Here is a 16,551-nt window from a genome sequence, read left to right as displayed (position 1 = left end):
ACCCTTTGCTATTTGAGCACCCAAGGGTGTTCTGAATTTTTGACAAAATTCATTAATGTAGACATGCAGTGCTCCTGAAGTAATTAATAAATCATACCTTCAAATTTTCTTTTCAAACGCGTCCCAGCTAGAAGTAGAAATGTAGTACTGTAGCAAACGGGCACTAATCATTGGCTGCTCTTCTTTTGTGGTTCTTGATAGCAGAGGCGAGATTCTGAAATTATGTAGGTTTGCATCACTATATGTTTAGAAAATATTCAGCAATTTTTAAAGAATTCTTATTTCATCCTCAAAACACAAAAGCGGACAGGAACTCCCCTTAATTTTCCTTATAATTTATGTGTTAGTTCTAGGGTGTATATCATCACTCACTGCTATTGGCTGGGTCGGTGGTCCGAGCATGGCAGTGCCAATGAATCATCGGTAGATTGTCCATGGAGACAATTTGTCAGGATCCTTACCTGACGGACACCAAGTTCTTCAGTGAACTGTTCAGTTTCAGCGACAAGAATCAACGGTCGAGATGAAGCCCAGATTCAAAATGAAGATCCTACGGCGAGAGTAGCTCCGCTGCTGTTTACCTTTTTGTCCTAGCTTTAAAATCTGTAACCCTATGGCTTGTAAGGGTATAACCGTAAAACGCTTGAGCTCATGCCTTGGATATAAAGGTGTGAGTGGGGTGGATGGGTGGATCAAGCATAATCAAAACCCTATTTTATCTACTGCCGTTTTCTTCTTAGCAAGTAGAAGTAGATCTGAGCCCGCGTGCTCCCCTTCTTCCTCCTCATCGATCGAGCGCAGTCATGGATCAACCGAGATCCTGACACGGTGGTATCAGAGCGTCGATCTGGTCTACCCTGCCTTCTCCCAGCCGTCGGTGGCTCGTCCCGCCCTCCCTGCCCCTCGCCACCTACCATGCCGGCCAACACCAGATCCCGATCCTCATCAAGGGACGGGGCTGCGCGCGCCACCCGGCATGCCGGAGCTGCGACGTCCACGGATGACGAGCATGAAGACGCCCAGCTGCGCCAACACGTTCCTCGCGACGTGCGCGCCATTGGTCGTCGCCTCGATCGACACCAGGCAGCCTTCCACAACCTCCAAGGTGAGATGGCTAAACTCACTTCCATGGTAGCTAACCTGCAGACCAACTTCTCCCATGCGCCGGCAACACCATCAATGAGCCAAAACCACACCTTTCCATCACCGCCACCGCTCCCAAATACCAGCCTTTCTCTAATTCCAGAAGGAACAACCCCTATATCCACACCACCCAACCCAAAACCGCCACCTTTTCCACCCAACTTCGGTAAATTCACCCCAGACCAGCTTCCCCATCCTCCAGAGACGCACCGCCCATCTTCCATTCGACAAATTGCCCATGTGACCACCAATACCCCTCCAATCACCACCTCAACCCCATCCTCCTCCCACCAGACCGAAATCACCCAACTTACCAACCCACACACCAGCCCAAACTCCTACAATCCCCCAGAACAACCACCATACCCACCAAATCCATATCCACCCAACCCATACTACCCATACCCACCATACTACCCTCCTCCTCCACCCTACAATTACCCCTACCCAATGCCAACCCCAACACCATACCAGACAACCAACAACTCCTCCCAATACCCATCTAATGACAACACCAACCACCATAACAACGACCCCAACATTCGAGCCCCGCATGTGGAACTGCCAACCTTTCAGGGAGAAAACCCACGAGCTTGGATTCTGGAATGCGAGGACATCTTCTCATTGGTTGGGATTACCGAGAATCATCGAGTTAAATGGGGTCTGGCACACGTAAGAGGACAAGCCAAGACATGGCTGAGCACTTCAGGCATCAACTTACAGCAATTGTCGTGGTCACGCCTCTGCCAAGTTCTAGTTGAGCGTTTCCCAGACAATCATTCTCTGGACCCAATGGACCAGCTGCAACACCTGAAGCAAACAGCCAATGTCGACAGCTACATCAGTGCGTATGAAACCTGGATGACATTGATGAAAAGAGGACGATCATACCTGCCACAAGACTTCTTCATCGACAGATTCATCAGTGGTCTTAAGGACAATCTCAAACATACGGTGCAATGCCAGAAACCTGACTCCTTGCTGTCTGCATACTGGTATGCCCGGCAATACGAAAAATCTTACTTGTCGTCTAACAGAAGATCTATGCCAGGAACCAATGCAGTACCTCTGCCAGCCAGGAACCTCCCAAACAGAGACAACAGGAACAGAGACCTGAATGCTCGTCCGAGAGAACCAAGGAAGTGTTGGTATTGTCCCGAGAATTGGACAATGGGACATAAGTGCCAACCTATGCAAAGTGCACTAAATGCATTACAGATGCAAGGGAATTCAGAGGAAGACAGTGACGGGGAACTATCACAAGAAGAAGGCCCTCACCCTGACAACAGAGAACAACCAGCAGCACATCCACAGGTTCAGAACCAACCTGTCGATAATCTGATGCATATATCTGCTGCAGCATACACTGGGTCTCCTAGCGCATCTACTATATCTCTGTTGTTACACTTGAAAGGAGCAAGAGCCATTGCTTTGGCAGATACTGGCAGCACCAACACATTTCTTGATCATTCTTTTGCCCTTAAGCACAATATTCCAATAAGACCTGCACCCAAAAGAACAGTAACAGTAGCTGGTGGAGGCACCCTTACATCTGATGTAGTGGCAGTCAACCAGCCTTTCAAGATCAACAATATACTGTTCCATGCAGACTTTCGAATACTAAAACTGCAAGGAGCCGACATCATTCTTGGGGTTAATTGGTTCAAGCTCCACAACCCAGTGACCTTTGATTTCCTTGGCAGAACCTTGACACTGGCCAATAAAGGAATACAACAAACCTTCTCTGATCACTTAGTACCTAACAAGAACCTACTGATCACAACTGAAGAATGCTCCAAAATATTGGAACAGAGAGCCACTGGATACATCTTAATTCCTCCTAAAGGTGCTGATAATTCTACTACAGAGCTACCAGCAGAACTAGCTCTCATCCTTCAGGACTTTGAGGACATCTTCTCCTCTCCAACTGGACTGCCACCTCACAGAGCTGCTGACCACAGTATACCCCTTGTGGCTGGTGCAACACCTCCAAACATCAGGCCATACAGAATGTCCCATGGACAGAAGGACACAATTGAAGCAATCATCAAACAAATGTTGCAGAATGAGGAGATTCAACCCAGCACTAGTCCCTTCTCTTCACCTGTCATTCTAGTCAGGAAGAAAGACAAATCTTGGCGCCTCTGTGTTGACTACAAGAGTCTGAATGATATTACCATCAAAAACAAATTTCCCATACCAGTCATCGAGGACTTACTGGATGAATTGCATGGGGCACAAATTTTCTCCAAGCTGGACCTACGGTCAGGATACCATTGATGCGCGTAAATGTACACGTCCGTTGGGAACCCCAAGAGGAAGGTATGATGCGCACAGTGGCAAGTTTTCCCTCAGAAAGAAACCAAGGTTTAATCGAACCAGGAGGAGCCAAGAAGCACGTTGAAGGTTGATGGTCGCGAAATGTGATGCGGCGCAACACCGGGGATTCCGGCGCCAACTAGGAACCCGCACAACACAACCAAAGTACTTTGCCCCAACGAAACGAGTGAGGTTGTCAATCTCACCGGCTTGCTGTAACAAAGGATTAAACGTATCGAGTGGAAGATGTTTGCAAAGAAAACAGTAAAACAAGTAGATTGTATGCTATGTAAAGAATAGGACCGGGGTCCACAGTTCACTAGAGGTGTCTCTCCCATAAGATAAAAGCATGTTGGGTGAACAAATTACAGTCGGGCAATTGACAAATAGAGAAAGGCATAACAATGCATATACATGACATGGTAAATATAGTGAGATTTAATCCGGGCATTACGACAAAGAACATAGACCGCCATCCAACCGCATCTATGCCTAAAAAGTCCACCTTCAGAGTTATCATCCGAACCCCTCCAGTATTAAGTTGCAAAGCAACGGACAATTGCATTAAGTATTGTGCGTAATGTAATCAATAACTACATCCTTAGACATAGCATCAATGTTTTATCCCTAGTGGCAACAGCACATCACAACCTTAGAACTTTCTGTCACTGTCCCAGGTATCAATGAAGGCATGAACCCACTATCGAGCATAAGTACTCCCTCTTGGAGTTAAGAGTAAAAACTTGGCCAGAGCCTCTACTAATAACGGAGAGCATGCAAGATCATAAACAACACATGAACAATAGATTGATAATCACCATAATCATAGTACTCTCTATCCATCGGATCCCGACAAACACAACATATAGAATTACATATAGATGATCTTGATCATGTTAGGCAGCTCACAAGATCCAACAATGAAGCACAACAAGGAGAAGACGACCATCTAGCTACTGCTATGGACCCATGGTCCAGGGGTGGACTACTCACTCATCACTCCGGAGGCGACCATGGCGGTGTAGAGTCCTCCGGGAGATGAATCCCCTCTCCGGCAGGGTGCCGGAGGCGATCTCCAGAATCCCCCGAGATGGGATTCGCGGCGGCGGCGTCTCTGTAAGGTTTTCCGTATCGTGGCTCTCGGTACTGGGGTTTTCGCGACGGAGGCTTTAAGTAGGCGGAAGGTCAACGCGGGGGGCCACACGAGGGGCCCAGGGGGCAGGTCGGCGCGGCCAGGGCCTGGGCCGCGCCGGCCACCCTCCTGGCCACCTCGTGGCCCCACTTCGTTAGGTCTTCGGTCTTCTGGAAGCTTCGTGCAAAAATAGGACCCTGGGCGAAAGTTTCGTCCAATTCCGAGAATATTTCTTTACTAGGATTTCGAAACCAAAAACAGCGAAAACAAGAATCGGCTCTTCGGCATCTTGTTAATAGGTTAGTTCCAGAAAATGCATAAATATGACATATAATGTGCATAAAACATGTAGGTATCATCAATAAAGTAGCATGGAACATAAGAAATTATCGATACGTTGGAGACGTATCAAGCATCCCCAAGCTTAGTTTCGCTCGTCCCGAGCAGGTAAAACGATAACAAAGATAATTTCGAAGTGACATGCCATCATAATCTTGATCATACTATTTGTAAACATATGTAATGAATGCAGCGATCAAAGCAAAGGTAATGACATGAGTAAACAAGTGAATCATATGACAAAGACTTTTCATGAATAGTATTTCAAGACAAGCATCAATAAGTCTTGCATAAGAGTTAACTCATAAAGCAATAAATCAAAGTAAAGGTGTTGAAGCAACACATAGGAAGATTAAGTTTCAGCGGTTGCTTTCAACTTGTAACATGTATATCTCATGGATATTGTCAACATAAAGTAATATAACAAGTGCAATATGCAAGTATGTAGGAATCAATGCACAGTTCACACAAGTGTTTGCTTCTTAAGGTGGAAGGAGATAGGTAAACTGACTCAACAATAAAAGTAAAAGAATGGTCCTTCAAAGAGGAAAGCATCGATTGCTATATTTGTGCTAGAGCTTTGGTTTTAAAAACATCGAGAGAGCATAAAAGTAAAGTTTTGAGAGGTGTTTGTTGTTGTCAACGAATGGTAATGGGTACTCTAACTACCTTATCAACCGGACTTTCAAGAGCGGCTCCCATGAAGGACGTTATTTCTACCACCGTGGTAGATCATCCCTCTTCTCTTTTGTTTACACATGTATTTTAGTGGGGTGGCACTCCTTCCAACCTTTCTTTCACAAACCATGGCTAACCGATTCCATCGGTGCACGCCAACAATCTCATACCATGAAGGAGTGCCTTTTTATTTTAATTTTATTATGATGACACTCCTCCCCACCTTTGCTTTCTCAAGCCATGGCTAACCGATTCCATCGGGTGCCGTCCAACCTTTCACATACCATGGAGGAGTGTCTATTTGCAAAATTAAGTTGCTTACTGATAAATCGAGCAAAACATGTGAAGAGAATTATTAGTGAAGTTAATTAATTGGGGCTGGGAACCCCTTTGCCGACTCTTTATGCAAAGTTATTGGATAAGCGGATGAAGCCACTAGTCCATTGTGAAAGTCTCGTCCGAAGTAAATGACAAGATCGAAAGATAAAACACCACATACTTCCTCATGAGCTATAAAACATTGACACAAATAAGAGATGATAAATTTTGAATTGTTTAAAGGTAGCACTCAAGCAATTTACTTTGGAATGGCGGAAAAATACCATGTAGTAGGTAGGTATGGTGGACACAAATGGCATAGTAGTTGGCTCAAGGATTTTGGATGCATGAGAAGTATTCCCTCTCGATACAAGGTTTAGGCTAGCAAGGTTATTTGAAGCAAACTCAAGGATGAACAAGTGCAGCAAGACTCACATAAAAGACATATTGTAAACATTATAAGACTCTACATTGTCTTCCTTGTTGTTCAAAACTCAATACTAGATATTATCTAGACCTTAGAGAAACCAAATATGCAAATCAAATTTTAGCAAGCTCTATGTATTTCTTCATTAATGGGTGCAAAGCATATGATGCAAGAGCTTAAACATGAACACAACAATTACCAAGTATCACATTATCCAAGACATTTTAGAATTACTACATGTAGCATTTTCCAATTCCAACCATATAACAAATTAACGAAGAAGAAACTTCGCCTTGAACATTATGAGTAAAGCCTAAGGACACATGTGTCCATATGCAACAACGGAGCGTGTCTCTCTCCCACAAAGTGAATGCTAGGATCCATCTTATTCAAACAAAACAAAAACGAAAACAAACCGACGCTCCAAGTAAAGAACACCGAGATGTGACTGAATAAAAATATAGTTTCGGGGGAGGAACTCTGATGATGTTGTCGATGAAGAAGGGGATGCCTTGGGCATCCCCAAGCTTAGACGCTTGAGTCTTCTTAAAATATGCAGGGATGAACCACGGGGGCATCCCCAAGCTTAGAGCTTTCACTCCTCTTGATCTTAGTATATCATTCTCCTCTCTTGACCCTTGAAAACTTCCTTCACACCAAACTTCAAGCAAACTCATTAGAGGGTTAGTGCATCATTAATAATTCACACATTCAGAGGTGACACAATCATTATTTTCACTTCTGGACATTGCATAATGCTACTGGACATTAGTGGATCAAAGAAATAAATCCAACATAGCAAAAGAGGCAATGCGAAATAAAAGGCAGAATCTGTCAAAAACAGAACAGTCCGTAAAGACGAATTTAGTAATGGCACCAGACTTGCTCAAATGGAAAAACTCAAAACTAATGAAAGTTGCGTACATATCTGAGGATCACGCTCGTAAATTGGCAGATTTTTTCGAATTTTCTACAGAGAATTGTGCCCAGATTCGTGACAGACAGCAATGCTGTTTCTGCGCAGCAATCCCAAATATAACATCAACTTTGACATAGAAACTTTACTTGGCACAAAAACATGATAAGGAGAGGTTGCTACAGTAGTAAACAACTTCCAAGACACAAATATAAAACAAAGTACTGTAGTAAAAAAAAACACATGGGTTATCTCCCAAGAAGTTCTTTCTTTATAGCCATTAAGATGGGCTCAGCAATTTTGGTGATGATGCTCTCATGAAAATAGACAATGAAGCAAAAGAGAACATCAAGAAGCAAATTCAAAGCACATTTAAGTCTAACATGCTTCCTATGCATAGGAATCTTGTAAATAAATAAGTTCATGAATAGCAAAGTAACAAGCATAGGAAGATAAAACAAGTGTAGCTTCAAAAATTTCAGCATATAGAGAGGTGTTTTAGTAACATGAAAATTTCTACAACCATATTTTCCTCTCTCATAATAACTTCCAGTAGCATCATGAGCAAACTCAACAATATAACTATCAAATGAAACATTCTTATCATGAGTCTCATGCATAAAATTATTACTACTCCCAACATAAGCATAGTTGTTCTTATTAATTGTAGTGGGAGCAAATTCAACAAAGTAGCTATCATTATTATTCTCATCATCAAATATAGGAGACATAGTATCATCAAAGTAAATTTTCTCCTCAATGCTTGGGGGACTAAAAATATCATGCTCATCAAAACCAGCTTCCCCAAGCTTAGAATTTTCCATAGCATTAGCAACAATGGTGTTCAAAGCATTCATAGTAATAACATTCTCATTAGCATGCATATAAAGTTCCATGGGTTTCTTAATTCTTTCTTCAAACACATCATGTCCTAATTCAAGATAAAGTTCATAAAGATCTCTCATATTTTTGTTGTTTTCCATTATGCCTAACTAGTGAAAATAAAAACAAGTACAGGACTAGACATGATAACAAAATAAATTAAATGCAAGTAACTAATTTTTTTTGTGTTTTTGATATAGAGAGCAAGACAGTAAATAAAGTAAAGCTAGCAACTAATTTTTTTGTGTTTTGTTTAGTGCAGCAAACAAAGTAGTAAATAAAATAAAGCAAGACAAAAACAAAGTAAAGAGATTGAGAAGTGGAGACTCCCCTTGCAGCGTGTCTTGATCTCCCCGGCAACGGCGCCGTAAAACGAGGCTTGATGCGCGTAAATGTACACGTCCGTTGGGAACCCCAAGAGGAAGGTATGATGCGCACAGTGGCAAGTTTTCCCTCGAAAGAAACCAAGGTTTAATCGAACCAGGAGGAGCCAAGAAGCACGTTGAAGGTTGATGGTCGCGAAATGTGATGCGGCGCAACACCAGGGATTCCGGCGCCAACTAGGAACCCGCACAACACAACCAAAGTACTTTGCCCCAACGAAACAAGTGAGGTTGTCAATCTCACCGGCTTGCTCGTAACAAAGGATTAAACGTATCGAGTGGAAGATGTTTGCAAAGAAAACAAGTAAAACAAGTAGATTGTATGCTATGTAAAGAATAGGACCGGGGTCCACAGTTCACTAGAGGTGTCTCTCCCATAAGATAAAAGCATGTTGGGTGAACAAATTACAGTCGGGCAATTGACAAATAGAGAAAGGCATAACAATGCATATACATGACATGGTAAATATAGTGAGATTTAATCCGAGCATTACGACAAAGAACATAGACCGCCATCCAACTCGCATCTATGCCTAAAAAGTCCACCTTCGAGGTTATCATCCGAACCCCCTCCAGTATTAAGTTGCAAAGCAACGGACAATTGCATTAAGTATTGTGCGTAATGTAATCAATAACTACATCCTTAGACATAGCATCAATGTTTTATCCCTAGTGGCAACAAGACATCACAACCTTAGAACTTTCTGTCACTCGTCCTGGTATCAATGAAGGCATGAACCCACTATCGAGCATAAGTACTCCCTCTTGGAGTTAAGAGTAAAAACTTGGCCGAGCCTCTACTAATAACGGAGAGCATGCAAGATCATAAACAACACATGAACAATAGATTGATAATCACCATAATCATAGTACTCTCTATCCATCGGATCCCGACAAACACAACATATAGAATTACATATAGATGATCTTGATCATGTTAGGCAGCTCACAAGATCCAACAATGAAGCACAACAAGGAGAAGACGACCATCTAGCTACCGCTATGGACCCATGGTCCAGGGGTGGACTACTCACTCATCACTCCGGAGGCGACCATGGCGGTGTAGAGTCCTCCGGGAGATGAATCCCCTCTCCGGCAGGGTGCCGGAGGCGATCTCCCGAATCCCCCGAGATGGGATTCGCGGCGGCGGCGTCTCCGTAAGGTTTTCCGTATCGTGGCTCTCGCATGCGGGGTTTTCGCGACGGAGGCTTTAAGTAGGCGGAAGGTCAACGCGGGGGCCACACGAGGGGCCCGGGGGCAGGTCGGCGCGGCCGGGGCCCTGGGCCGCGCCGGCCACCCTCCCGGCCACCTCGTGGCCCCACTTCGTTAGGTCTTCGGTCTTCCGGAAGCTTCGTGCAAAAATAGGACCCCGGGCGAAAGTTTCGTCCAATTCCGAGAATATTTCTTTACTAGGATTTCGAAACCAAAAACAGCAGAAAACGACAGAATCGGCTCTTCGGCATCTTGTTAATAGGTTAGTTCCAGAAAATGCATAAATATGACATATAATGTGCATAAAACATGTAGGTATCATCAATAAAGTAGCATGGAACATAAGAAATTATCGATACGTTGGAGACGTATCACCATCAGATTAGGATGAATCCATCTGACATATACAAGACTGCTTTCTCAATTCACCTTGGCCACTATGAGTATAAAGTGATGCCTTTCGGCTTGAGCAATGCCCCTGCAACTTTCCAAGAATTGATGAATAATATCTTCTCCCCATACCTCATGAAATTTGTTCTAGTGTTCTTCGATGACATCCTCATATACAGTCAGACTAAAGAACAACACACACAACACTTGAAAATTGTGTTAACCATCCTGATGAGCTCAAAGCCAAGCTAAGCAAATGCTCCTTTGGCCAAAAGCAAGTGGAATACCTAGGCCACATCATATCTGGAGAGGGAGTGGCCACAGATCCCACCAAAATTGCTGATATAGTCCAATGGAAAATACCCAAGTCAATCAAAAAATTGAGAGGATTTCTGGGCTTGACTGGTTATTACAGAAGGTTTATTCAAGGATACGCCACCATCTGCCAGCCACTCTACCATGTGCTCAAAAAGGACAACTTCCATTGGGGCACCGATCAACAAAAGGCTTTTGACACACTAAAATCAGTAATGTCTAAGCCCCCCTTGCTCAGCTTGCCAGATTTTACCAAGCCTTTCACCCTAGAGACTGATGCATGTGCCACGGGTGTTGGAGCAGTCCTCATGCAACAAGGGAAACCTCTGGCCTTCTACAACAAATCTCTAGGCCCTAGAACCAGTGCTCAATCCATATATGAAAAAGAAGCATTAGCAATCTTGGAAGCTCTTCGAAAGTGGCGACACTATTTCTTGGGCAACAAGCTCGTCATCAAAACAGACCAACGCAGCTTACAGTACTTGGGAAGTCAAAGGCTGCTCGAGGGCATCCAACACAAGCTCATGTTGAAGTTATTGGAGTTTGATTATTCCATTGAATACAAAAAAGGGAAGGAAAATACAGTAGCCGATGCCCTTTCCAGACAGTTTCAACCTGACGAAACTGATAAGGATTTGCCAGTACCAGAACCAATGCAACAATGCCACGCGATCTCTGTCTTGGTACCCACTTGGCAAACTGAAATCTCTGCTTCCTATATTACTGATGACACAGCTATCAAGTTGCTCCAGGAGCTGGCAATCAATTCAGACCACAAGCCAAATTACACCCTGCAGTCAGGTATAATTCGCTACAAAGGCAGAATTTATATTGGCAGCATGATACGTCTCAAACGTATCTATAATTTATTATGTTCCATGCTACTTTATTGATGATACCTACATGTTTTATGCACACTTTATGTCATATTCGTGCATTTTCTGGAACTAACCTATTAACAAGATGCCGAAGTGCCAGTTCCTGTTTTCTGCTGTTTTTGGTTTCAGAAATCCTAGTAACGAAATATTCTCGGAATTGGACGAAATCAACGCCCAGGTTCCTATTTTGCCCGGAAGCATCCAGAACACCCGAGAGTCGCCAGAGGGGGGCCACACAGGCCCCAGATGATAGGGTGGCGCGGCCCACCCCCTGGCCGCGCGGCCCTATGGTGTCGTCGCCCCTTCGACCCTCCGAGGCTGCCCTTTCGCCTATATAAAGCCCCTGCGTCGAAAACCCTTACGGAATAAGCCACGGTACGCGAAACCTTCCAGAGCCGCCGCCATCGCGAAGCCAAGATCTGGGGGACAGGAGTCTCTGTTCCGGCACGCCGCCGGGACGGGGAAGTGCCCCCGGAAGGCTTCTCCATCGACACCGCTGCCATCTCCACCGCCATCTTCATCACCGCTGCTCGCTCCCATGAGGAGGGAGTAGTTCTCCATTGAGGCTCGGGGCTGTACCGGTAGCTATGTGGTTCATCTCTCTTCTATGTACTTCAATACAATAATCTCATGAGCTGCCTTACATGATTGAGATTCATATGATGATGCTTGTAATCTAGATGTCATTATGCTAGTCAAGTGGGTTTTACTTATGTGATCTCCGAAGACTCCTTGTCCCACGTGTGTAAAGGTGACGAGTGTGTGCACCGTGTGGGTCTCTTAGGCTATATTTCACGAGAATACTTATTCACTGTTATGAATGGCGTAGTGAAGTGCTTATTTATATCTCTTTATGATTGCAATGTGTTTTGTATCACAATTTATCTATGTGCTACTCTAGTGATGTTATTAAAGTAGTTTATTCCTCCTGCACGGTGTAATGGTGACGAGTGTGTGCATCCGTGTTAGTACTTGGCGTAGGCTATGATTATGATCTCTTGTAGATTATGAAGTTAACTATTGCTATGATGGTATTGATGTGATCTATTCCTCCTACATGGTGTGAAGGTGACGAGTGTGCATGCTATGTTAGAACTTGGTTTAGTCGTGTCGATCTTTCATGCACTCTAAGGTTATTTAAATATGAACATTGAATTGTGGAGCTTGTTAACTCCGGCATTGAGGGTTCGTGTAATCCTACGCAATGTGTTCATCATCCAACAAGAGAGTGTAGAGTATGCATTTATCTATTCCGTTATGTGATCAAAGTTGAGAGTGTCCACTAGTGAAAGTCTAATCCCTAGGCCTTGTTCCTAAATATCGCTATCGCTGCTTGTTTACTTGTTTTACTTGAGTTACTACTCGTTGCGTTACTCATCGCTTGTTTACTTCCTACAATATTACTACCATCAAGCGCACGCCCAGTAAGCTATTTTACGGCGCCGTACTCATCGCTCATATTCATTCATACCACTTGTATTTCACTATCTCTTCGCCGAACTAGTGCACCTAATAGGTGTGTTGGGGACACAAGAGACTTCTTGCTTTGTGGTTGCGGGGTTGCATGAGAGGGATATCTTTGACCTCTTCCTCCCCGAGTTCGATAAACCTTGGGTAATCCACTTAAGGGAAACTTGCTGCTGTTCTACAAACCTCTGCTCTTGGAGGCCCAACACTGTCTACAAGAATAGAAGCACCCGTAGACATCAAGCTATTTTCTGGCGCCGTTGCTGGGGAGGAAAGGTAAAAGGTACTCACACTCCGGATCTTGGCTACCAAGCTATTTTCCGGCGCCGTTGTAAGTACTCGAAGCTATTTCCTTTAGATCCTGCAATTGCATCTTTTGGTTTCTTGTTTACACTAGTTAGGCTTAATGGAAGACAACAATAAAATGAGAGATCTTTATGAACTTTATCTTGAATTAGGACATGATGTGTTTGAAGAAAGAATTAAAAAACCCATGGAACTTTATATGCATGCTAATGGGAATGTTATTACTATGAATGCTTTGAACACCATTGTTGCTAATGCTATGGAAAATTCTAAGCTTGGGGAAGCTGGTTTTGATGAGCTTGATATTTTTAGTCCCCCAAGCATTGAGGAGAAAATTTTCTTTGATGATACTTTGCCTCCTATTTATGATGATTATAATGATAGTGGTCTTTTGGTGCCGCCTACTATGGAGAGTAAATTTTATGATGATAATACTATGCCTCCTACACTTGATGAGAATAATAATGATAGCTACTTTGTTGAATTTGCTCCCACTACAACTAATAAAATTGATTATGCTTATGTGGAGAATAATAATTTTATGCATGAGACTCATGATAAGAATGCTTTATGTGATAGTTATATTGTTGAGTTTGCTCATGATGCTACTGAAAGTTATTACGAGAGAGGGAAATATGGTTATATGCATCTTAATAATATTAAGTTTCCGCTCTTTATGTTGAGAATCTTGAAATTGCGCTTGTGTTGCTTTTCTATGCTTACCACTTTGTTCTTCATGAATTTATTTGTGTACAAGATTCCTTTTCATAGGAAGTGGGTTAGGCTTAAATGTGTTTTGAATTTGCTTCTTGATGCTCTCTTTTGCTTCAAATACTATTTCTTGCGAGTGCATCATTAAAACTGCTGAGCCCATCTTAATGGCTATAACGAAAGAACTTCTTGGGAGATAACCCATGTGTTTTTTTACTACAGTACTTTGTTTTATATTTGTGTCTTGGAAGTTGTTTACTACTGTAGCAACCTCTCCTTATCATGTTTTTGTGCCAAGTAAAGTTTCTATGTTAAAGTTGATGTTATATTTGGGATCGCTGCGCAGAAACAGCATTGCTGTCTGTCACGAATTCTGGCACAAGTCTCTGTAGAAAATTCGAAAAAATCTGCCAATGTACGAGCGTGATCCTCAGATATGTACGCAACTTTCATTAGTTTTGAGTTTTTCCGTTTGAGAAAGTCTGGTGCCATTTTAAAATTCGTCTTTACGGACTGTTCTGTTTTTGACAGATTCTGCCTTTTATTTCGCATTGCCGCTTTTGCTATGTTGAATGAGTTTCTTTGTTCCATTAACTTTCAGAAGCTTTGTGCAATGTCCAGAAGTGTTAAGAATGATTGTGTCACCTCTGAACATGTGAGTTTTTGATTATGCACTAACCCTCTAATGAGTTTGCTTGAAGTTTGGTGTGGCAGAAGTTTTCAAGGGTCAATAGAAGAGGATGATATACTATGATCGAGAAGAGTGAAAGGTCTAAGCTTGGGGATGCCCCGGTGGTTCATCCCTGCATATTTTAAGAAGACTCAAGCATCTAAGCTTGGGGATGCCCAAGGCATCCCCTTCTTCATCGACAACATTATCAGGTCACTTCTAATGAAACTATATTTTTATTCCGTCACATTCTTATGTATTTTACTTGGAGCGTCTATATGTTTTTGTTTTTATTTTTGTTTGAATAAATGCTTGTGTGGGAGAGAGACACGCTCCGCTGGTTCATATGAACACATGTGTTCTTAGCTTTTAATGTTCAAGGGCGAAAGTTGATCGCTTCACTTGTTGCTATATGGTTGGAAACAGAAAATGCTACATGTAGTAATTCTAAAATGTCTTGGATAATGTGATACTTGGCAATTGTTGTGCTCATGTTTAAGCTCTTGCATCATATACTTTGCACCCATTAATGAAGAAATACATAGAGCTTGCTAAAATTTGGTTTGCATATTTGGTCTCTCTAAGGTCTAGATAATTTCTAGTATTGAGTTTTGAACAACAAGGAAGACGGTGTAGAGTCTTATAATGTTTACAATATGTCTTTTATGTGAGTTTTGCTGCACCGGTTCATCATTGTGTTTGTTTTAAATAAACCTTGCTAGCCTAAACCTTGTATTGAGAGGGAATACTTCTCATGCATCCAAAATCCTTGAGCCAACCACTATGCCATTTGTGTCCACCATACCTACCTACTACATGGTATTTCTCCGCCATTCCAAAGTAAATTGCTTGAGTGCTACCTTTAAAACAATTCAAAAGTTATTACCTCTTATTTGTGTCAATGTTTTATAGCTCATGAGGAAGTATGTGGTGTTTATCTTTCAATCTTGTTGGGCAACTTTCACCAATGGACTAGTGGCTTCATCCGCTTATCCAATAATTTTGCAAAAAGAGTCGGCAATGGGATTCCCGAGTCCCAAATTAATTAACAAAAATAGACACTCCTCCATGGTATGTGATTGTTGGATGGCACCGAAGGATTCGGTTAGCCATGGCTTGAGAAAGCAAAGGTGGGGAGGAGTGTCATCATAATAAAACTAAAATAAAAAGGCACTCCTTCATGGTATGAGATTGTTGGTAGGCACCCGAGAATTCGGTTAGCCATGGTTTGTGAAAGAAAGGTTGGAAGGAGTGCCACCCAAAAATAAAATAAAATGGGAGCCGCTCTTTGAAGGTTTGTCTGGCAAGGGGGTTAGAGTACCCGCTACCATTCGTTGACAACAACAAACACCTCTCAAAACCTTATTTTTATGCTCTCTTTATGTTTTCAAAATAAAAGCTCTAGCACAAATATAGCAATCGATGTTTTCCTCTTTGAAGGACCTTTCTTTTACTTTTATGTTGAGTCAGTTCACCTATTTCTCTCCACCCCAAGAAGCAAACACTTGTGTGAACTGTGCATTGATTCCTACATACTTGCATATTGCACTTGTTATATTACTCTACGTTGACAATATCCATGAGATATACATGTTATAAGTTGAAAGCAACCGCTGAAACTTAATCTTCCTTTGTGTTGCTTCAATACCTTTACTTTGATTTATTGCTTTATGAGTTAACTTTTATGCAAGACTTATTGATGCTTGTCTTGAAGTACTATTCATGAAAAGTCTTTACTTTATGATTCATTTGTTTACTCATGTCATTACCATTGTTTTGATCGCTGCATTCATCTCATATGCTTACAATAGTATGATCAAGGTTATGATGGCATGTCACTTAAGAAATTATTTGTGTTATCGTTTACCTACTCGAGGGCGAGTAGGAACTAAGCTTGGGGATGCTTGATACGTCTCAAACGTATCTATAATTTCTTATGTTCCATGCTACTTTATTGATGATACCTACATGTTTTATGCACACTTTATGTCATATTCGTGCATTTTCTGGAACTAACCTATTAACAAGATGCCGAAGTGCCAGTTCCTGTTTTCTGCTGTTTTTT

Source organism: Lolium rigidum, chromosome 2 (genome assembly GCF_022539505.1).
Source record: "Lolium rigidum isolate FL_2022 chromosome 2, APGP_CSIRO_Lrig_0.1, whole genome shotgun sequence".
Taxonomy (NCBI): Eukaryota; Viridiplantae; Streptophyta; class Magnoliopsida; order Poales; family Poaceae; genus Lolium; species Lolium rigidum.
This window is presented reverse-complemented; position numbering follows the sequence as displayed.